The sequence below is a fragment of the Lycorma delicatula genome, chromosome 3 (genome assembly GCF_047948215.1).
Source record: "Lycorma delicatula isolate Av1 chromosome 3, ASM4794821v1, whole genome shotgun sequence".
NCBI classification, from domain to species: domain Eukaryota; kingdom Metazoa; phylum Arthropoda; class Insecta; order Hemiptera; family Fulgoridae; genus Lycorma; species Lycorma delicatula.
In genome coordinates this window covers 9,446,778-9,469,959 of record NC_134457.1, presented here as the reverse complement: position 1 = coordinate 9,469,959, position 23,182 = coordinate 9,446,778, and positions in this window count along the sequence as shown.

Genomic DNA, 23,182 nt, shown 5'->3' with positions numbered 1-23,182 from the left:
AACTTAATGAAAATGAATATGATCAAAGATGTGAGTTCTGCCAAATTATGATGAACAATATTTGTGGAGATAATAATTTATTTATGCGGCACATTTTTTTATTTAACAGCAATGGAAATTAATCATCAATACTGGACTGATATTAATCCACACTGTTATTGTGAGGCATATACAGAGTTATCCGGTCAAAGTAACTATACAGGCAGGTATTGTTGGTGGACGAATGATAGGGCCTATATTTACTGTTGGAACTTTAAACTAAGTGAAATATGAGGCTTTGCTTCTAACCATATCAATCTAAACATTCAAAAGGGTGTTGGCTGGCCATAATTTTCAAAAAATTTGTTTTCAATAACATGGTGCCCCACCTCATTTCAATCTTCAGGTGTGTGAAATTTTAAATGCATTTTTTCCTGGAAGATGGACTGGCTGAAGGAGTCAAATAGAATGGCTAGTGAGTTCATCCGACTTTACATTACTTTCAACAGGGCACTAAAAAGTATCATTTATCATAATAATAATCACAAGATATCAGTGATTTGTAAAATAAAATTTGAGAAACGGTTAAAAATTTCTGATAATAGTTCCTTAAATCATCAATGTAATTTTTTCAACATCCAAATATCTCTCTGCCATTTTGAGTACAGATATCATACCAATTTTTTATTTATACCATTTCTCTTGTTTTAAAGAGACCTTAAAAAGGATGTATCACACAAAGGGTGTTACCATTTAAAATATTTGAGTTACAACCCCTGGGTCACCCCTCGAAGAAGGGGTTGAAATTCTATTTCTCATCAAAAAATAAAGTAGTTGATTGGTATCTTATCCTGAAAGTTACATTATTCTATCTGGAACGGTTTTAAAGTTATTGAGGGTTTTCCTTACTTTTGACTCGCTCTGTATAAGCATTTTATTTTTAAATGTAACATTTAATAAATTTTAAGTCTTGCATAATAAGTTGTTCTTTAGTCTGGGAAATAATCTAGTACCCAATTTGTAAGATATATTTTAGGTTATGGACGTACAGCTTCGTTAAATTTGGAAGTGGATCTGTTGTACTTTCATAGCGGGATTTCAAGTAAGAAATTCATTTAGCTTTAATTATCGGACTGAGCTAACTAAATAAAATTTACTGTGTTTATTATATTACAACAATGCTAATTTTAAGAACCAGAATTACGGAAAAACCAATTAATAGGTGAGAAAGTAAGACAGAAGACCAAAATTGTGTAACCTCTAAAAAGATAGGGTAGAACTTTTATGTATATAATGGAATGCTAATTATCTGGATTGACTTTTGCAAGGGCGAATCTAGGTAATTGAAAAATTAAAAAAGGTTTGTCATACTTACTGGACATATCATTCTAATGTTTAATGGGTATCATATTTAATATAAAACAATACATCTATTTTAGTGAAATTAAAAAGATACTCAGAATATTCATACAATCTAAAAAAAACAGATCCATAATACAAGGAATCCGGGCTAAAAGTATCCAAAAGTAATAGCCTGTATTTAGAAAACCAGTCATCATAATCACTTAAATGTAGGCTCAGTCGACAGGAAATATTTCCAAGATTTATTTTGTAAACTTTCAAGGTCATGTACTAAGAATGAGCAGGCAAGTCAACTCACAATGCAGTTGTAATCTGTTGATATGTGGACCTCGTAATAGAAGGTTCAGTGTGTGTTTTGGTTAGAGGAGTTTCAATCAGTTATGCACGTACAAACTGAATGGAATATTGATCCTCCTATATCCAAGTCTATTCATCAGTGTATATATCTATAAGAGAGACTGGAAGCTTGGTTTCACAAACTGGAAATCATCCAAAAATTTCAATTAGTGATGAGACAGTAGATCGTGTGCGCGATGCATTCACTGTCAGTCCTGAAAAGTATATTAGGCGAGCTAATTATGAACTGAAAATTCCTCGTTCTACTGTTCACAACCTTGTTCATATACAGTTCCATTTACAAATGTACAAGTTACAACTCCATCATATTAAACGATTGTCTCTATGATATTAGTTTGCTGCACAGGTAATACACCACATCAAAAATAATCCCAATTATCCTGATACACTGTGTTTTTAGTGATGAGGCAACCTTTTATATGTGCAGGAAAGTTGACAGACACAATTGTTAAATTTGGGGTACTGAAAACCCCAAATACTAAACAGTAATGGAAAATGAAAGGGATTACAACTGCATTGTGAATCAGATTGCCTATGCATGCATATTCCACTGACCTTGAGAGAATACCACTGATCTCTATTTAACTGGATAGAGGATTCCATGTATTGTAATTGGTAAAATCTGAAGCATAAACTAGCGCCACTAAAAGAATGGTAGAACTAAATAAAATGAAATGGCACATGCGCAAAGGTAAGTAAGAGTATGGATAAAACCACGTTCTAAACCAATACAGTAGAAGTGCGAAATTTTGTATTTTTGCAAGATGATATAATCATTTAACAAAGAATTTGAGTACAATTGCATTTTATTTGTCACTCCAAACAGTCCATAGCAACAGACAAACGTTAATGAGCTATGTGTGATAGCTTTGAATGTAAGTCAACATCATAATTCATGTTCAGTCGATAATGCATTTCGATTATCTTTTCGGAAGTAAATTTTATAATTAATTTATTGCAGGACTAGATTTATGTATGTTTTGCCCCATATGAATTGCAAAATATTAAATTTCCTGTTGAAGCAAAGATTTATTTGAATATTATTTTAGATGTTTTAAGTACTGTATTAATTTTTTTAAATAGCCTACTGCAGATATAAGTAGTTCAGATAGTTGGACAGCCAGATAATCGACATATAATACTTTTCAATTTATTTTTAATTTTCAGAATCTCCATATTATTTTTTAAATGTACTTGATAAATAAACATTAAACATCTTTACCATGGTAAAAAGCATTCATTATTTAATTGTAAAAGTATGAACATCTTTTATAACAACTTGTAATTTTTTTTTGTATTTTAACCAGTACTTAACTATGTTCAGTAGCCATGGAAAAATGTCAATGGTTTGCAATTGAGTGTTTTAACTTTGGTGATCTACAGAAGCAGTTCAATGTTCACAACTTTGGTTATTAGTATTCTACCTTACTTAATCTCTTTCAAATTCCCCGAGATATTCCGTAAGTTGTGTAATAAGATTGTAAGTATGGAATTTATTATTTCAACTATTTACCTGATACCACCGTAATTTTTACTGCTATGAGATTTTCCAAGAAACAGTGAAAGAGCAGGTCATAATCTAAACCATTGGAAGCTTCAGTAATCTCACGTTAATTGATGAGCAAATATCTTTTAAAATTTCATTACAATTTAGTGATAACTAGCAATCGGTTACGACCATTTAACATTTTAATTTTTCAACTTAATTTTATATTATACTTTAATTTCTTGATGATGGTCTAAGTACTGAAAGACCTTGAGAAGTTCAAAATTAATTACTGGTAAGGTGGATTCATACTTTTTAATAATATTTAATAATTTATTAACTTTTTGTTTAAATTATACCAACAAACTCTCAGTTGCTATAGTTTAGAGGATTGAAATTATTACTGATCGTATCAGTTTGTGATAATTTCTGTTGATTATTTGTGTACTCAAAAATTCTTTCAAGTAAAACTTTATATACTTTATTTTTTCTGATTTCTTTTCTTACTTAGGAACAAAATATTATGTTTTTAGATGGAGCCTAAACCATCTTCTTCAAAAGAAGTCAAACGTACTGGTAATGAAAACCTTTTCATCTGTCTACCCATGATTGAGATTCTGCTCAGAATCTAAAAGTTTTTTAGATGAATTTACTGAGGCTGAAAATATTTACGAATTAGATGTCTTGGAAACTGAAGATGTAGAAATTTTCAGTGAATAATTAACAGAATCTCAATCAAAAAGTGAAGTAGAAGATGAAAATCTTGTAATCCCTAAAACCTGTAATATGTCCATATATTTAGAGAAAAAATGTACAGAATCTTTGGAGCTGCGGAAAGGTAAAAGAATTAAAAAAGAATAGATAATTTTGCAGTTGTCTGGTTTTTGAGAAAGTTAAAGACTCTGGGCAATAACCTAAGCCAACTGAGATTTGTAATCTGTTTTTTGATGAGATTATAAGATTTGAAACAGTTCTGTAGACAAACGATTTTCCAAGCCAAAAGCAACAAATTGAAATAAAGCAAATTTTTCTGTAATGGATGAAATTTAAATTATAAAGCTTTTCTTGGATTGCTTTTGCTTACTTGTTTACATCCATTTTTACAATGAGAAGAAAACTAAAGAATCATTATTCTATAAAAATTCAAAAGATCAAGCAAAATTCAGAGTTGATCCATTAAAGGGTTTCATCTTGCCTCCGATTCAATGACAAAAGGGAAATAAGAAAGTAGACAGACAAAGCAGTCGCAATATCATTTTTATTCAGCCAGTATTAAAAACTCTTTAAAAAAATATTGACATAAAAAAACTTTATAAAAAAAAAAAAAATAATTTTTCTTTGCATTCCTACATATGTATCAATGAAATGTTGGTTGCGTTTTGTGGAAGATGTGTTTTCAAAATAAATAATCTTTCAAAACAAGAAAAATATGGTATTAAAATAATTATCATGATAGATGCCAGAAAACATTATTTCTATAATGGTTATCTACACATAGGAAAACACAGTGATGCGTTTGATCTTACTGAAGGGGAAAAACATCTTCAAAAACCCATACAAGCAGTTCCTAGAATTATCCAACCAATAAATAAACATAATAGAAACACAACAGCCAATAACTGGTTTACAACAGTTGAATTCTTCAAAGATCTTCAGTTTTTTTTTTTGTTTGGATTTTTATGGGCAAAAAATGCTTCGGTGTTATCATTATCCAGGCGCGATATATTTGTCATAGATAAATAAATGTTAAAAATTGATAAATAAAGATAAATTAAAAACTAAAACCTAGCAATGTAAAAATATCTTAAAACAAAAAAGCTTGTAACATCTGTTAAAAGCAAAATAAAAACCACAGTGGATACCACATTAACAAAGTAACTTAAAAGAATGAAAATTACAATCTGGCATATGCCAACTGGCATACAAAGTCAACAAGAACCATATAAATAATTCAATTCTTGAATCAAGATGCATGTCCTTATAAATCACATGACAATCGATAACATCATTGCATTGTTCCCAACATATTTTGCATGTCAGACCTTATTTAAACTTGTGACACAATGCTGCATAACAGATACAATCCACAAGGATGTGGTGCACTGTTAGTTGGCAGTTGCAGTGAGCACAGAGGGGTGCATCAGTTTGTGTCATCAGATATCCATGAGTGAGCCTATTGTGTCCTATTCACGAAAAGAAAACAATAATCTTCTCTCGTTGGTTATTTATGCATGACACAGTATGATTAATTGAAGTTTATTGTTAATAGTAGCATCCCATTCACTTTGCCGCTTTCTTCAGGAAACAGACCAGATCGTTGAAGTAACACAATTGGTAAAGAGCTTCAAAAAATAGGTCTCAAGTATGTTGGGATAGCGAATAAAAATAAAAGTGAAGCCTCTGTACTTTTTCTTTTTGGCCAAAATTGTATTGTATTCTAGTTTATATGGTTTTTCTAATGACAAAATAGCTTTGTTGTCATATCTGCCTATAAAATTCCAAGCAGTTTTGTTATTGTAAACCACACATGACAGAACTGAGCAAGTCAAATCAGGGCTTCCTGAAATGATCGCACTCTATAATCAAACAAAAGGGAGAGATGGCATCCTTGATATGTAATGTTCAAGTAGATGAATGAGGAGATGGCCAATGGTAATTTTTTATAGGTTAAATATGTGCAAACACGTTTCAATTTTATTGATAATCTTGCTAACAATTTAATGAAATCACATATTCAGAAAAGATTACTCATAAAAAACTTTCAAAGGAGCTGTTAAACATAATGGTAAAAAAAGTCGATTCAAGTGAAAAAGGAAATTTAGTCAATTAGAAGACGATGAGGTCAAAGCAGACAAATTGACTAAACCATGCTCAAACTGTGATAAAAAAACCGCAAAACCAGAAACAAATGTATAAAGTATCGTGTTCCTATATATTTTGAATGTTCTAGAAAACTGCGAAGCAAAATTAAAACAATGGTTTTTTTATAAACTTTTTTTTCATGTAATACATTTTATTATATATTTTAAACAATATTTATAAAGTATTTATTCACAATTTTATTATTACAATGTAAAAATATTACAAGAATTATTATTTAGAATAAATAATGTTACTATAAAAACTAATTTTTTCTTTAAATTATTACACTTTCCTGAAATCATAAAATTAGAATTCAATTAAAATTTAACTGCTAAAAAAAAAAAAATAATAATGGTAAGGTAAAAAATAAATTTAAGAAGTTCAGGTTCATGGTTTGTCATCGATTCTGATAGATAAGTCTTGTAAAATGTAAAAAAAATTGTACTAGTCCAAGAGCTAGAGCCGAAAAATTGGTTTGATGTTTGTAGTGGACGACATTTATTGGAAATCGATGTAATAGTAAGATATGTTAAGGATCCAAGTGGACTGACAGTTTTTGTTGGTACAGGAACCAGGTAAGAATGGTGAAAGGTGCCATTTTTCTGGGAAACCCTATTCATTGATGTAGTCCTTGAAAATTTTAAAATGAAAGTTGACAATGTACTAAACCTAAGTTTAAAAGGCCTGAAAGGAAAGTTGGGGCAAAGGGACTGGGGGACAGGGATAAACTTGGCCAAAATTTCTGCAAAAATAATTTCATCGTGGATATGTCAGCCAATTGAACCACTTGTTCTTTAACATTTAACAAAAGATATGGAAAATGGCTGACAGCTTGGTTGAAGGCAGTAAAATGGGGTTATATCGTCTTGCGCCCACATATGCACTGTGCTTGCAGGGCAAAGATACGCGCTGTATGTTGCAAATAACTTATGTAAATGCATTGTTTTATTATATGTTCATTAATGTTTAACAATTTAATTTTGCGAATCTACTATAAAAAAATTCTGGTTTCCCGTAAAACTGGCACTTTTCACTGGTCTATCTGGTCCCTGTCTGTACCAACAGAACTGTCAGCCAGCTCGGATTCATAACATACTTTAGTAATACATCTAATTAAAATAAATTTCATTCACCACAAAGATCAAACCATCTTAATGGCTCTAGCTGTTGGACTATATTGTCTCAGGTAGAGGGTTAACAGGGACCTAAATTATTTTAACTAATTATGTTAGATGAAGATCCAAGATGTGAAATCTCTAAAAACAAACCGAGTGTTCTTGACACTTTTTAACAGTATCTTGGAGGTTAAATGGCAAATGGGGGAAAAAATATATAACAGATTAAACTGTTAAACTTCTCAACTTATCTGTGAACAATTTGAGGAAAAATATTCTAGTAAGATTCTTCTGATGAAATCAACAATTTGCGATTTGGTGGGAAAAGTGTACAACTGATTGGATGTTGCAAATATTAAGAAACTGACTTCACAGTCAACAGAATATCAATAATATAATGAATTATTGTTCAACTAGTTCCCAGAAGTCAATAAAGTGATAGATTGGACAGTACGACACTTCTAAAGGCCATGTAATTCACATTTGATTAACCCGTTAATGCCTATGGGTGTCAAAAAGTACACACAATTCTTTGTTCTCTACAAGCCTTAATTTTGGAGATGCTGTGTTAGTAAAATATGATTTTAATGCTTTGTAAGGTTGGTACCAGTGGTTACAATTGGTTTTTTTCTGAATATGTCAGTTAGTGTGACTATATGTTTCGTTGTGTTATTTCCTTGGTTAATGATCCTATAAATCATACAACATTTTAGTTTTCCAATAATCCCAATAGTTATTTTATTAAGTGTAACTAAACATAGTGGGTGCAACAGCCTACACTGCTAATTTAGCCAAGGTTAATTTTGTTAGTAATTTTATTTTATTTTTATTTTTCAATTATTTTTAAACATTTATTTCAAATGCTCTTTTATGTCTTTCGACTGTCAGATAGAATGATAATTAGATACGGCTGTACAAGTATCATGTCTAATAATAAAAAGAAAATTACTACAGCGAAAAACCTTGTAGTGAATTTTTTAAATATTTCTACCATAACATCACCATTTAAAAAATCTGGGAAAATCTTTCCTAGATTTTTCTCAAAATAATTTTTTTATTATTAATTTTTTTACATAATACGAGGGCTATTCAGAAAGTAAGGAACGTTTCCACCTGACGCACGCCAATCGCGTATATATTGGTGTGCTCGTGCTCGGCACCTCAGTCAGCGTCCAGCCGTGACAACGGGAACATCTCCGCACTGCCAGGTTTTTTTATATACAAATTTGAAATGTGTGCTGCAATCGAAAATCCCGCCAGTTACGAGGTGCGGTCTGTGATTCGCTTTTTGTAGGCAAAATACTTAAAACCAACAGAAATTCATCGGGAACTGTGTGAAGTGTACGGGAATAACGTAATGAGTGAAAGTTCTGTCAGGAAGTGGTGCATTCAGTTTAAAAATGGCCGAACAAACGTTCACGATAAAGAGAAGAGTGGAAGTCCGAGCATTGTGACTGACGATCTGGTCTCCAAGTTGACGAAAAGATTCGTGAAAACCGCCGTTTCACAATAACTGAGCTTTCTCTATGTTTACCACAAGTTAAACGTGCTTTATTGTTTGAAATTGTTTCACAGAAGCAAGGCTACCACAAATTTTGTGCAAGATGGGTGCTAAAAATGCTACCATAAAGAACAACGAATGGGGGCAGAGCTTTGACGTTTTTGGAGGCCCACCACAGTCATGGAAATGCACTACTGGTTCGAATCGTAACAGGAAACGAGGCCTGGATGAAACATGTGAATTGTGAGACCAAATTACAGTCCATGGAGTGGGAGCACACAAATTCCCCTAAAAAACCAAGGAAATGTCGGCAAACTTTGTCGGCAAGGAAGATCATGGCAACAGTGTTCTGGGACAGGCAAGGTGTTCTTCTTATTGATTATCTCGAGCGTGGTGCAACAATAAACTCTGAGCGGTACTGCCAAACATTGCAAAACCTTAGGAGAGCTGTCCAAAACAAGCACCAAGGAAAACTGTCATCCAAAATTTTGCTTTTGCATGACAATTCCCGACCTCACACGGCAAACCGTACGAAAGAACTCTTGAACTCGTTCAACGGGGAAGTTTTTCCTCATCCCCCCTACAATCCAGATCTTGCTGCAAGTGATTTTCACTTGTTCCCGAAAATGAAGACCTGGCTAGCAACACAGCGTTTTGACGACGATGAGGAGCTCCAAGTACACGTCACTGAGTGGTTGAGATCACAGGGGGCAGAATTCTATGACACAGGAATTTCAAAGCTTGATAAGTGCCTGAATTTGTATGGTGATTATGTTGAAAAATAGTATTTTAGTCCCTCTTTCAAATGTATATAATAAAAAGTTTTTCTTGTACTTGGTTTTTAAAATTCCAAAACATTCCTTACTTTCTGAATAGCCCTCGTAGTATGTGTGTGAAACTGATTCGCAATGGCAGTTTTCAGGTCTCGGAAAGAGAATTAAATACTGACGATATTAGAAATGAAGTTCTTATTCCTTCTATTATATCTATATTTATTGAAGCACCTATCCTGCAGTACATTTAGATGAAGATTCAGCTGATGAGGACGATGGTGGACTGATAGATAAACTGAGAAAACATCAGCTACTCGCTGGAGCTGAAGTAGTTTTTTCTGATTTGCAGAGTATTGGAGCCGATGAGTCTATTGGCTTTGTACTTGATAACATACCTGTTAGCAGCATAGTAATGATTAAGACAGTCCTTCTTGTTCAAGTCATAATAATGATGGAAGAATTGTTTCAATTTCCTGTCTTCCTAGTAGCCCTAAAGCACCACCATGTAAAAGACAAAAAAAAATTGTTTCAAGAATGTAATATACAATGTAATAAACAATGACATATCGGGGCACAAAAAAGTTTTTCCGCAAAGTAATCACATGAAATATCGTGAAATGTTACTACATGATATTTTCTTTTTGATGATGAGGTCCTAAATGTTTCGGTAACTGAGACTAACCGTTACACCCTTCTCACAAATAACCCGAATCCTTTCATCACCAAGGAAGAAATAAAAGTATCTCTTGGTATACTAATTGTGTCTGGCTAGAAGATATTGCCAGGAAAACCTCGATACTCGGAAACGAGTTCTGATGTGTCAAGTAATAAAATTCTACAGGATGAAAGATTTATATACTTGATTCTAAACGAAGACAATGAGAATGCCTAACGGTGCCTAATGGCAATTACTGTTCGTGCCCGGCACGGGTGCTTGTGATGCCAAGCAGCACCTGCTGAATTTTCATGCTAATTTTTACATATGGCTTCAATAAATAATATAAAGACCATTTCTGTAGTAAAATAACATAAAGAAAAGATATTAAAAATATAAATAAAAGTGCTACAAAAAATTAATTCAGGTGTTAACAGGTTAATTCTATGTAAGGACTCATGTTTGTAATTCAAATAAAGACTTTTACCCGGATAATATTAATTAGTAAAATCATAATAATAAATTCTACTCATTACAGATAAATTATGTTTTCCAAATAATACTATACCCTATACTTAAGTATCATTTTACATCATCACTATCTGCACTGAATATTAAATGGTCACCATCAGTTTCCAGCTCATAACCAAGATAGCTAAACTCTTTTTCTGTAAGATCTAGGTTCAAACTACAGTAAATTTAAAACTATATTTTTTGTTTCTGCATAAATAACTTTAAAACCATTTTTTATCAGGATGTAGCCTGGGGAATCCCACAAGCAGTTGACCGATCTCTAAATAAAAACAAGACAAACTCTCATTTTTTATTGGGGTATTAGTCTATTATGAATAAACATAAAACAAAATAAAAATCAAATTTAAAAATTAATTATTCAAGAATAAAATATTGAGCATAATGTTTTATATTACAAGAGGTTTAGTTTTAAGACACTGTAATTGATTTTAATCAGAACAAAGGGTTAGGTGTATGTAACTAATTAAATTACAGTAAGTTCAATGAATGAATATATACATACATGAATACTCAATTTTCTAAATAATAATCGACAATACAATTCAATTGATTAAATTAAAATAATTTCTTTCTATGTTTTAATATAACTGTAATTTGTTAGGAATTATTCAATTATTTTTCATTTCAAAATGTAATGACTCATTGCTAAAGAATGTACACATCACTTCTTTGTGGATTCTATTCTGTTAATTTCTTGTAAATCTGTTAATTTCTGGTAATAAATGGAAATTTTTTTCTTTAAAAACAACCATTTGGAATTACTATTTTCCAAGTAAGTAATATCCCTGATACTTCTGAATAGCACACATTATAGCTGCAATATACAATCATGGAGTCCTGGGCAAAGGGTGAAAAACCCCGATCAAAGACAGTACATTTGCGGGCTGATTGTCCCATCTCCCTTTCCTCTCTCGGAGAAATATACTGGAAGTTGGAACAGCTGCCAGACTGGATTCTTCTGTAGTATCTTAAAGCAGTCGACAGGGCAGCTACTCTTTTGTTGAGGTTCAGTGGAATGGTGATATTCCAATGCCTGGTGAACAGACCAATGACACCGTTTCTTATCAGGAGGCTCCACAAAAACCAGACTAGCTACTGAGGTGACTCCTGCACATTCCTCATAATGTATATAATTTTAATACTGAACCTTAGTTTCAATATATTATAAAAACAGAATAGTTATGAAAGAAAATTAATAAAAATACTAGCATTACATTTTCTTTTATCAAGCTACAAGCAGATACCTCGTCAATTTCACAAAAATTAAGTTCAACTTTTGTTTACTGATCGAAAAAAGCTATTGGCTTACTGATATAATAACAGAACTACCAAATTGGCAAAGGATAGCACTAAATGTTTCGTCAATATAAATATTTATTTTTAATGCACAATCAATTTGTGTGTTCTTTAAAATACTGGTCTCTCGATACTGAGTGACATTTAATGATGTGATAATCTCTGATGAGCATGGAGTTCTGTTCAGAAATTTTCATCAATGGGAAATTTTAGTAATTTTGAAAATGAAAAAAAGATCAGCAACTAAAAATGATTTTATTTGATTAAATCAACTTCCAAATAATTTTTTAACAAAATAAAATTAAGCAAAATAAAATTTTCTGTTTGAATTTCATAACAAAAATACTATCACCACATTAAAGGCAAGTTTTACACAAAATCCAAAATGTATATATTTTACATCGCTTCAAACACATTTATAATAATTAAACTGTTACCCTGTTATGCTAATAATTAAAAACTTAATTAATAACTAGTTATATATTTAAATGTCTAATAACAAATCTTTGGGAACACTAATGTCAATTTAAATGTTCTGTTTCTATCTAATGAATTTCTAAATTCTCCTCCTACAGCCAAAATAACTCTGGTATTAAGTGTATAAGAATACATACATTTAAAAAAGTTTTAATGGCAAATATTCATTATTTCCCTGATAAAACCTGTCTATTATTAAACAATTTACAAAAAAATAAAAAGTGAACCATACAGACACCATGTGAGGCATGACATTGCAATCAAAATTCACAAAATAGAGAACTTAATATATTTTCTCTAATAAATATATGTTAAAATAAATAAACATAAATAGTTAAAATGAATCTGTAAAAAAAAAATGAATGTAAAAATTAATGTCAGATTATACAATCTGAATATCACACAATCTTTTTCATGGAAAAAAAAACAGAAATTGTACTTTTCATATTTATAAACAACAACATGGCATAAGCAAAATATGAATAGCAATGGATGTAATAATTGGTTTGCTTGGCATTTCTCCCGCCAACACCTGATTTGGTCACCCTAAAGCATAAAACCGAATGTCTGTGCCACAAACGGCTACTGAGCCTCGAAACAGTGTCCTAACTAGCTCCTAGAGCTAACCTAAAAGCATGAACAGAAAAAGCGTGGTACCATACACCACTCGCTTGCATGCCACACCACCCACTTGTCATATGTCACTAAAATGGGTAGGCACATCCCATCAACTATTAAAACATATATGACTATCAATAATTACATTTATCTCGTCAAAGACAGCAATTCGCTGCCACACCTAGGCTGCTGAATGCCAGAAGGTACCTGTCCACCAATAAAGCGCTTGGAGCCTTAATCTGGCTGGTAACCACCCATATCTCTCATTTAGCTTCCTACAGCAGCGCGGTAGGAGTCCTTTCCCTTAGGTGAACTACTGATGTCAGTTGAATGAAGCAACCGCATCAAGGAAATCCCACACGATCCAACAATGTGGCTCTTGCCACACTGACTTGCCGCTTGTGAGCAGCTAATTTTCCCCTTGACCTCTAAGTTCCAATGTGGCCTGAGTTCTGGTCCCCCCAAGAGCTGGGCAGTCGAACATCACGTGTTCGTTCGACCGGACCACCCCACACATGCACAGCTCATCAGCTGCCAGGCGGAACCGAAACAAATATTGATTTAAATTTACATGGTTGGAGAGCACTTAGGCTTCTGTTGCCCTTAAAAACAAAGGAGAGGCATACCATTCCCCAGATCCTGTATAAATCTATACAAGGATCTTCCCTTAGTTGTGGCATGCTATTCTTGCTAATATGCTTCCATCGCGAGGCTGTAAAGCCTCCTCTGCAGGTGGGAGAAGGCAACTATTCGAAATTTAGAACCAGAGCATTGAGATCACCATACTGCTTCGGTAATAAAAACCATTGGAAATAATAAAAACAAACCTAATAAATACAAGGTCTGTTTAGAAAATAACCGAACATTTTTAATTATGCAAAAGAGTGATATGTGGTTGGCAGCATTGTGTTCTGTATATCCTCTACAATCACGTGTTTTTGGATTGTTGATATCTCATTAAGTTTTTGCGTTACTGTTATTTGACTGCAATATGTTAAAATTTTTGTAATGTGCGATTTTCAGGAGCAATGATACAACATAAATGTTTGCATGAAACTGGGCAAAACTTTCACAAAAACTTTTCAACTTTTAAAACAAGCTTACGGAGTTGATGTTTTGGGTCGTACACGTTACGAATGGTTTTCATGATTTAAAAGTGGTCAATCAATTGAAGATGATGTTTAACTAGGAAGGCCTTCGACTTAAAACTGATGACACCCACGTTCAGAAAATCAACGATCTGTGGGTGCAAATCGCTGATTGACTGTCAGACAATTTGCAGAAGAGATCAGCATCTCAACTGGGTTATGCCATGACATCTTTGCTGAAAAATTAAACATGCATAGAGTTGCAGTAAAGTTTGTTCCTCATTTGATGACTGAACAGCAGAAAAAACATCGAGTGGATGTTTGTTGGCAACTTCTAGAACAAGCCGATGATGATGAAACATTTATGCAAAGGATCATAACAGGAGATGAAAGCTGGGTTTATGGCTACATCTAGACAAAAATTCAATCATCGCAATGGATTGGCAAAGGATCTCCACACCCCAAAAAGAGTGCAACAGACTTGATCCAATGTCAAAGTGATGCTCTCTGTTTTTCGATTTTAATGAAATTATGGATTTTGAATTCTTGCATAAGGTGAAACAGTGAACCGAATGTACTATCAATGCATTTTACAATAGTTACTTGAAGAAATCCGTTAAAAGTAACCAGAGTTGTGGCGAGACAACTCGTGGTTCCTTCACTGCGACAATGCACCCGGACACTTAACTTTGTCAATTCATCAGTTTTGTGCCAAAAATCAGATGACCGTCCTCTCTCAGTCTACTCACCAGACCTGGATCCTTGAAGTTTTTCTTATTTCTGAAATTAAAATCAGTGATGAAAGGATGGCATTTAGAAACTATTGAAGACATTAAAACAAATTCATCATGGACCTTAAAGGCCATCTCAAATGAGGCTATCCAGAACTGTTTCATGAAGTGGAAACATCCCTGGGAAAAGTGTGTTAATAGGAGAGGGAAGTACTTGAAAGGGGACAAGGACCAATAAGCTGTAAAATTAATAATAAAGATTAAAAACTAAAGTTTGATTATTTTTTAAAAGACCTCGTTTAACTTATTTATATAACTTAAAATACTTATTTAAATAATACGTATTTAAAAATTAACTTCTGGTCCTCAGTATTGCGCAAGGGAGTGGGAGTAGTGATTCTATATTTGCACAATTGAATAATCCAGTTTAATGCGGTTCTAGTAGTAGTATTATTGGAAATATCGCTCACTTGTTTGTTACTGTAAAACTGTTGTTTCAAATGGCTGCAGTCATAGAAAATCCTGTCGACTGTGAAGTGCATGTCATCATCCTTTCCTTCACGTAAAAACATATCAGCTGCTGAAATTCATTGTGAACTTTGTGCAGTATATGAAAGAAATAACATGACTGACAATGTGGTAAGACAATGGTGCCTTATGTTTTGGGAAGGTAGAACAAAGTTTTATGACAATGAAAGAGTGGTTAACCCTCAACTATCACAGAACTTGTTGCAAGTTTTGATGTGAAAATTAAAGAAAATTGTCAAATCACAATAAAAGAATTATCTGAACTTTTCCTTGCATATCGAGAAAAGTGCTGTATGAAATTCTAACAGATAGGTTAGGTTTTCACAGATTTTGTGCTTGCTGGGTGCCTAAAGTTTTTTCTGACAAACATACGAAAAAAGAGGATGGGTCAGCACTAACCTTCCCATTACCATAACGAGAAGATGAATTCTCGACCACATCATAAACAGGTGATGAGACATGGGTTAAATTTGTTAATGTGGAAACAAAAGCTCAATCAATGCAGCGGGGGTACACCAGTTCTCCTTGAAAGCCCGTAAAGAACCGTTACATTAATAAAAAAAACTGATGGCATTGGTTTTTTGGAACTGTAAAAGTGTGATCTTGGTGATTTTATAGAAATAGGCATGACAATTAATACTGAGACTTACTGCGAGTTGTTGAAGAAATTGAGAAGGGCCATACAAAATAACGCAGCATCTGAGTTCTGGCATTGTATTTCTTCATGACAACCGTTGCCCACACACTGCAGTACACTCTCAATGCCAAATCTACAGTTTTAAATGGCAGTTGTTTAATCATCCTCCAAACAGCCTGATTTGGCTCACAGTGATTATCATCTTTTATTGAAAATGAAGAAATGGTTAGCGACATAGAATTTTGAAAATGACGAGGAGCTAAAAAGCGTGTGACTTTCTGGTTTTACGATGAGGGATTTCAAAAACTTGTTTACAGATGTGACAAGTGCCTTAATTTAGACAGCAGTTATGTAGAAAAGTAGCTATAAGATGTATATAATATGGGTTGATTCCAAAGAACTTTACAACTTTAAAAGCATATAAAAATTCAGTTGAGGTCTTGTTTTATAGAAAAACACATCAACTTTGTCACCCAACTTTGATTTGATATGGTTTCCATTTGTAATGTGACATACATCCCACCTGAAGTCGAATTCATTGCAGGCTGTAGCCAACAAGTAGGGTGTTACATCTGCAGCTGCAGTGTTAATTCAAAGTCTTAGCTCAATAAGATCAGCAGGCAAAGAAGGTACATACTTAATCTTTAATGAAATCCCACAAGAAAAAATCTAGGGGGTCAAATCTGGGGAGCAAGGTGGCGATACAACTGGACCTTCACAACCAATCCATCGACCTGGGAATTAATTATAAAGAAAATCTCCAACTTCAAGGTGGTGCCCCATCTTGCTGATAGTAATGGTAACCATTTTGGTCATCACAGTCTAACTGAGGGAATTAGAAAATTTTGAAGCATGTCCAGATAAACTATACAATCTACAGTTGCCTCCTGGAAGAAGAAAAGGCCGTACAGCCTTTAGAACACAAAAATACACTGACCTTAGAGCTATCACGACCCTGCAAAGTTTCATGAGGGTTTTTAGTACCCCACATCTGGCAGTTATGGGTGTTAGTAATTTAGTGGGTGTTAGCCAATAATTTGAAATGTTGACTAGTCACCAGAACTTATTTTGTACAAAAATGCATCTGTGTTATTTCAATAACAAATAGGAAGTTACTCTTTGAGTAGCATCCACACATAAAAAAGTATTTAATTTCTATTTTTATAAAAAAAACATATAGTTTGAAATATTTTTCTCTCGTTGTTAAGAGGTTGAACAACATCCTGTTTGTTCAGCAATATACGAATTTGTTATTCTAAGAATAAGAGAAAATATGCTTCTATCTTTTATTTGAATATTATCTATTTATTTATATGAGGGTTATTCAATAATTAAAGAGATAAATGGCAACAGTGGAAAAAAATTTAATTTAACAAACTGAAACTATTTGAGCTTCTAGTTAGCACCCCAAACAAAGAAAATAACAGATGTTTGAAAAGAACTTCTATTATTATTTCTTTTCTTTATTTCAAAATGTTTGAAACATACACCATGGAAGAACAGGATGCTATTATAACATTTTAATTTTCTGAAAGTGTAAAACCAGCCAAAAGTCATTGTTAAAAATGTATTAACCGTGTAAATTTTTATATGCGATCAAATAGTTAAAATGAGATAAAACATACATTCATCACACTTTCATTATAGTGGAAGACTGTTGGAAATTTCAATTGATGGTTTGCAAAATCACATCAATGATCTTATTTGCAAGGACAAAAACATAGAAATTTGGGAAATTACTGAAATTTATAGTGCTAGTAACACCATTCTTCATTTCCCTATCCGCGATAAACTAAATTAACATAAAACATGTTCCAAGATGGTCGACTCAAAATAAAAAAGAAACCAGAATCCTCATTTGTTTGTAAGTAAACAATTGTTTTACCAGAAAATACTTTTTTAGATGGCTAATAACTTGTAACGAAACTTGGAATCATCTTTTTGAGCTGAAATCCAATGAAATAATAAAATTCCAAAACTTTCTTGTCAGTCAGTAAAGTGATGCTAACTATGTTTTTGATGAACAATATAATCAACAATGAATACTAATATGATATACTAGAAAATAAAATGAAACCTGCTATAAGAAGGAAATGTCCTCTCCTCTCTCAAAAAGATGTAATACTACGTAATAATGACATAATCATATTGCTGTAAAGTGACAGGAAGCTATTCAAAAATCAGGTCAGGAGGTGTTGTCACTTACATTTATGATTTTGTACCAACAGATTGTTTTTGTTTGGTCCTCTTAGAGTTTTTATATGGGACTAAGTTTGGCCACAATGAGTGGGTCAAAATGGCCTGGACACAGAGATGAACATTTTTCTTTACTAGTTGAATAGGAAAGCTCATGGAAAGATCGGACAAGTACTTAAATGTAGCCAGAGTTTATATTGAAAAGTAGTAATAATTTCATTGTTATTGAATAAAAAACTTTTCTATTCATTTGTCTCTTAATTATTGAATGATTCCTATATAACAGTTGTTTATCGCCAACAGTGGTCATAAGCAACCAGCATGTAAGAAAATTATGTTTAAAAATGGTACAGTCATTACCAACAATAATAAATAAACTGTGCCAGGCTTATTATGAAAAATAATGAATGTTTAGACCTTTTGTTGCCAGTAGGAATAAACTAAAATTGAATACTTAATTTAAATTATTATTACCAAAATAATGACAGAAAAAGTAAAAGCTAAAAGTAAACATAACATATACTACTTTTTACACATTCTGTAAAATTTATGATATAATAAAATATTAAATGATTTCCACATAATTTTCTTTGTATGAGCAAACGACATATCTGTACCGAGGTATTTACGGTCTGTTCAGAAAATAACTGAAAATGTTTAATTACACACCAAAGGAGATATTTAGTGACATGCAGTTGGCAGTACTGTATTCCAGATAACCTCCTGCGTAACCACATTTTCTTGGATTGTTGACATCTTGTTTAGTTTTCATGTTACTGTTATTTGAGTGCAATGTACTTGTATTTGTGGAGATTAAAGTGTGATTTTCAGGAGGAATTATACAACATGAAATTTTGCATGAAACTGGGGAAAACTTTCACAGAAATGTTTCAGCTTTTGAAACAAGCTTATAGAGATGATAATCTGGACCGTATGCAATGTTATGAATGGTTTTCACGATTTAAGAGTGGTTGTTAGTCAATTTAAGATGAAGCTTGATGTCCTTTGACTTCAACTGATATCCATGTTGAGCAAATCAATGACCTGGTGCGTGGAAATTACTGATTGACTGTCAGAGAACTTGTAGAAGTGGTAAGCATCTTGATTGGATCATGCTATGACATTTTGGCTGTAAAATTGAATATACATCAAGTTGCAGCAAAGTCTGTTTCTCGTTTGATGACCAAACAACAGAAAGAACTTCAAGTGGATGTTTATCGGAAACTTCTTGAACAAGCTGATGACAATGAAACATTCACGCAAAGGATCATAACGGGAGATGAAAACTGGGTTTACAGCTATGACATCGAGACAAAACTTCAATCATCATAATGGATCGGCAAAGGATCTTCACACCCCAAGAAAGCACATCAGTCTTTATCCAATGTCAAAGTGATGCTCTGTTTTTCTTTTTTTATGGAATTGTGAATTTTCATTTCTTGCCTCAAGGTGAAACAGTGAACCGTGCGTGCTATCAAAGCGTTTTACAACACTTATTTGAAAAAATCCGGAAAAAGAGACCAGAGTTGTACGTGACAATCATGGTTTCTACACCATGATGAAGTGTCTGCACACTCAGGTTCGTCAGTTCTTCAGTTTTGTGCCAAAAATCAGATGACTGTCCTCCCTCAGCCACCCTACTTGCCAGACCGAACTGGTCCTTGCAAATTTTTCTTATTTCCGAAATTAAAATCAATGATGAAAGGACGCCATTCTGAGACTATTGATGACATTAAACCAAATTTGTCATGGACCTTAAAGGCCATTTCAAAAATGAAGCTGTCCTGGGCTGCTTCACAAAGTGATAACATTACTGGGAAAGTACGTGAATAGGGGAGGGAAATAATTTGATGGGGACAAGGGCCAATAATCTGTAAAGTTAATAAAAAAGATTAAAAAATAAAGTCTGGTTATTTTCTGAACAGACCTCGTATATATAGGGTCACATCCTTCTCATATTCATATCCTTCACATCAAAGGCATATTCAGACTGAGAATGTTTTTATTACAATAATCTGGTTAATGAATTTTATATATAATCATAAAGGAAAACAAGTACAGATAATCAGATTAAATTACATTAAGAAAGAGTTGAAAGTGTACTGAGAGTAATAGAAGAAATTCAAATTTGGGAAAAATAAAGTAGGTACAAACGTTTTAATTTCTAAATGAATTCATTGAAAAAATAGGAGTCTTTGTTCTTGATTAGAGAAACATATTTTTTAAGGAAATGTTGCATAACTAAACATCTAAACAATCCATCTAAATCTAAAGAGGATAGAAAAAACATTTCTATAATGCGACTGAATTTGGCTTATTGTGAAAAATAGTCAATAAAGTTGTAATGTTATTTTACGTGCTTTTCTGTGTAACTAACTCCTGGATTAGAGTGGAAGGTACATATTCTTACTTAACATTTCATTCATAATTTTCAGGAGCAAGGCTTAAATCTATCTCTCAACTTTTATAACAGTAAATAACATGCTATTATTAAAAGTAATCTTACCTAAAATTCAATGCTTCTTCCTACCATTGAATTAGTCCTATAAAAGTCCACAAACAGTAAATACCCCTCCCTCCTCCTACTTTTTAAAAACATCCTAAAAGTCTTTTTTATGTAAATGCCAACTACAGCTATTTTTTTTTTTTGCAGAATGCTGCAATAAACTGCTACCACAGATTTTCTTAGACTGCTGCATAATAAGGGTGATGTACACATCTAGCCTTGTTATTATTGTCACAATAATAAAGAGCAGGCATTGTCACAATAAAGCTGTTAAATTCATCATCATTTCATACAATAGCAAGAACTGTAATTTGAATTTCATTCAGTTACTGGGAGCTAAAAATAACTTATTTGTTCTCTACATTTTTTTAACTATTAAATATTTTTATATGTATTTATATCTATATAATTAATTATATATTTTTGTTCAATATTGTCATATAGTAGCAAAGCACTATATAAAAATTCAATGCATTTTTAATTGATTTTAAAATCATAAATCAGAGTTCTATTTTCTTTGAGGTTATTTAGTAAATTTATTAATACTCAATGGATTACATAAAAATACTGAATCATTTGTTTGTCATGGGAACTTAACACAACTTTTTAAAATGTCACAGAATCATTGGGAGAAATTATAATTAACTTTCAGATAATTGTCTTAAATAAAATATTGGAGTAAAGTTATGAAAATCTAACATAACGAAGATCAGAAGAGGGAGATAGAACTGGAAGAAACTAAAAATAGTGAATTTAATGGAAATAAAACAACACTTGATGAAGTTATTTAAAAAAAAAAAAAATTAGAAACTATAAGACAATTTTATCATTTGAACTAAATTTCAATGCTTAATTTGGAATAAAAATTTTGCATGGAGCAATATCTAATGTACCAATTATCAATATCTAGGAAGTATGAAGTGTTTCACACCATTATCAGGATAGCAGTGAAATATTGAGCACAGGCCTCAATATATCTAAGTAAAGGGGCTAAAACAATTTCAGTGGTTAATATTGAAAAAGATTTAGACTTCCCAATCAAAAAAGTAATGCGGTATAAATTGAAAGCTTGATGAAACTCAGTTTTAAAATTACTTTCAGTTATAATAAAATTGTTTTAGAGTAGGCGGTTTCATAAACTGGCAAAATTGATTGGAGATAAAGGTCAAATGGTTTTGAGATTAGCTAAGTGATGAAATATGAATACAAAGGTCACTTCCATAAGTATATGTATGGAAAGTAAATATAGCCAATGCAACTGGAGAGTATCAGATAAAAGAAAGAGAGTCAATTTTGAGTAAGAAGGTAGAGAGAGTACAACAATCTAATTAAATAAAATTAAACACTGATCACAGAGAAAAACCATACCTTGTTGTGATGAATATAATTTTGATTTATTAAAACTATACTTAAGATAAGAGCAGGCAATCAGCTCTTAATAATATCAGCCTATTTCATGTGGAAAATGCAAAATTATGTTTATTATTATGACCAATATATTGCATTAACCTCTAACGGTTTTTGTCAACAGCTGAGAAATTCATCAAACATGCTTCTATCGACTTATGTTGACACAGCATTTCAGACCCATTTTGAACTGTTTAATGTCAAATAAAGTTGATGGACAATTGTACACTCAACTGGCCAATCCTTGTACTAATATTGTGTATATTTCAATTTTGATTTATCTTCATTTGAAGCTCCTAACAACAAAATCATTTATCCTATGTCAAGCGGTTATGAGGTTATGAATTTGTCGAATGATTTAGCCACGCGAGTTCAGATTGTATCCATATTTATTGTTAATATTAATATTGTTTTATAAAAACTGTTCAAATGTTGTATGATTGTATTGATTGATTTCAGTACTGATTGATTGACTCTACTGATGGTGATGACAAAAGTGAAACTTCATCAAATCGAAATGAAATGAATTGGAATCTGCACCAAAAAAGCACTAACAATTTAAACATTTAATAAATACGTGTATATTTAATGCTTACTGTTTTAATACTGTTTATGTAAAAAAAAAAAAAAAGGCGATAAACTTAGTTTATTGGAATTTTGAGAAGCCTTAGAGTAAATCATTAGACAATCAGCCAAAAAAAAAAGGTAGGCCTTCCAACAAAGAATATTATCTGCAACTCGCCCAAAAACAATTTCCAGATGTTGTAACATTTACCAGTGCTAGAAAGAGTGGTTTAAGAAGATGTATAGTGTGTTCAATCTATAAAATAAGAAAATCTTCCCATTATCAGTGCACCGAATGAGACGTAGGGTTGTGTGTAGTGCCATGTTTTAAAAATTACCACACTTGAAAAAAATTTTCAAATAAAAATTTTTTAGTTGAATTATAATTTTTTTTTTAATTTTGATGTAAAATATTTTGATATAGAATAAGAATTAATGAAGTTATGTTTTATTTTAGAATTAGTTGCAAGTTCTAGTGTGACTGTGTAAATTAAACAGAATTGATTAGTG